At 37.6% G+C, this 2,187-nt stretch overlaps 1 protein-coding gene across 3 annotated transcripts in view; it reads right to left on the bottom strand.

Annotated features, from left to right (window-relative positions):
* Window positions 1–724: 724 nt before the first annotated feature.
* Window positions 725–2,187, bottom strand: part of IRS1 (insulin receptor substrate 1) — a 52,196-nt gene continuing 50,733 nt past the window's right edge. For all 3 annotated transcript variants that reach the window (XR_004753229.1, XR_004753228.1, XM_035334623.1), the window contains one exon: window positions 725–1,795. The gene's annotated coding sequence lies outside the window, so the exon portion shown is untranslated. The remainder of the gene's footprint in view (window positions 1,796–2,187) is intronic.

Raw genomic sequence — 2,187 nt, 5'->3', positions numbered from 1 at the left:
CTCAGCCTAACCCCAGACATCATAAACACCTCAGGGGAAAGAAATCCTTTCTTTGAGGGTTTGACAGCCATCGTGCAGAGAGGGCTGGTGCATTGAGTGCCTGACTTTTTGTGGTAACAAAAATCCTGTTGAACATGCCCTGGTCCATTGGGTTGCTTCACAGAAGCAAGAGGGAAAACCAACAGGGACCTGACATGGCTTCATGTTCAGTTAGCACTTCAACAACATTTTGCTTTGAGATCCAGGATCTCAATATTTCTCCAGTCCCCAGAAGAATTACAGCTCTGCAAATGCTACACACAAAAGAATTTCATATGCATAGACCCAGAGTAAAGCACAGGAGAAGCTGCAGAAGAATTCTTCCTCGTTCTTCCTCTTGCACCGAATTCCAGACGATCATCTGGGCTATTCTTCAAAAATCTTATGCTGAAGTCTTGCTGTGGCCTCCAGTGGTTTCACTTGCTGCAAATCCTCCTACCGACTTCAGTGAAAGAATGACTGTATCCCAAAGATTCCCCAGAAAACTGAAATAAGAATTTTAATGAAATATTCAAGGGAGCGTGCTCCCTGCTACACCTAATTACAATATACTTTTTTTATTCTTAAACTGTGGTGATCCACAGCTGTCCTTAAAAACACAGTGGCAACATCAAAGAAAGCTGGTGGGACAATCGGAAACATGTGAGACAGCTTACCAAGAAAAACAAACAAACAAACAAACTACAGCAGATAAAACAGTATCTAGTTTATTACATATAGAAAGAGATTTCCAGAATTTACAAACACCCACATTTTCATTCCAGGGAAAGAGTTAATTTGAAAAGTTCACCCTTTTTTGTGTTCATTTTGTTTTGTGGTTTTCTGTTGGTTGTTTTTTTTTTTTTCCTTTTCTTTACAATATATACAATGGAAGACTTTGATTTCTTTTTTTTCTGATTTTTTTTTCTCAGTTCCTGTGCAATTGATGAATTCAAGTTGACACTTGTAAATACCATGTACAGTAAATTTTGTCTTCATTGTAGTTAATACAGACTTATTTTACAAGGAGTACAAAATTACTTTTCTTTTGGAAAGAACTCAGCTCAACATCAGGGTTATCTTACAACTGATAGTATCAGTAAATATGACTGTACAATCAAGGCCCAGGGACCAATGACTTGTATTATATTATTTTCTGAATTACAATCTTAAAACAAGAATAGTACCCTAACTCTATTCTTAGAAGCCTTGTTTTAAGCAGGTTTCCCACTCTGTTTACAACAGAATATAGTATACCTCAGTTCCACATCAAAAAAGATGTGCTGTAGGAAAAGTTACATTTTAATTAAAAAAGTACATGTATAAATCAAAACCTATGTTAAATATTTAATACTCTTCAACCAACATTAAGTTTTGTATGTAATAATTTACAATGATGATTTGTCATACAGGTTTTCAGCAGCAAATGAAGTTGTGTAAATGTGCTAGTAAAATACCCATTCTCACCATGACATAGTGGTGGGCACATCAGTTCATTGTGGCCAGCTAAGTCCTTATGGTAGAGGATGAAGTAAGAGAGACTCATTGTCCAGGTGTCACAGTGCTTCTGCTTGGCACAACACAGGATGTGCAGCTCAGTCAACTAACTCCTGAGGTTTGTGTAAAGTAAACAAACTGAACTGGATGCATCGTACCCATTTACAGAGGAAGAGGAGGAGGAGGAGGTGAGGTCCTAGTTGTGGTAACATGAAACATTTAGAGTCTTGATACCCATGAGTTCAAAGAAGGATTTGCTGAGGTTGTATAGGTCGTCAATCTGAAATGGAAAGAGAAAGAAAATTAGCATCATGGGCACTTAAAAAATGTTGCTGCAATCATCACACTACCCGTGCCATCTCAATTGTTGCGTTGTTTGTTTGTTCTGTTTTTGTCTGTTTTGTTTAAAGCATTATCACCCAAACTGAAAACGTTAGCACCTTGAAAAATGACGGCTTTCACATTTGAACTGTACTGGAGCGACTGAATCCCCAAAAGCATTTCAAACAGATGTTGGCGATAAAATTCCCAGCGGTCAGAAATACACACAGAATTTGCAAGAGATTCACCTAAGCAGAAACAATTTAAGTGTCTATAATGATTAACTCTGACAATCTCCTGTGACGAAAGAAGGAAAGAAGGAAAGAAGGAAAGAAGGAAAGAAGGAAAGAA

The sequence above is a fragment of the Oxyura jamaicensis genome, chromosome 9 (genome assembly GCF_011077185.1).
Source record: "Oxyura jamaicensis isolate SHBP4307 breed ruddy duck chromosome 9, BPBGC_Ojam_1.0, whole genome shotgun sequence".
Taxonomy (NCBI): domain Eukaryota; kingdom Metazoa; phylum Chordata; class Aves; order Anseriformes; family Anatidae; genus Oxyura; species Oxyura jamaicensis.
The sequence above is the reverse complement of the archived record's forward strand: the minus strand, read 5'-3'. Positions and strand labels throughout refer to the sequence as shown.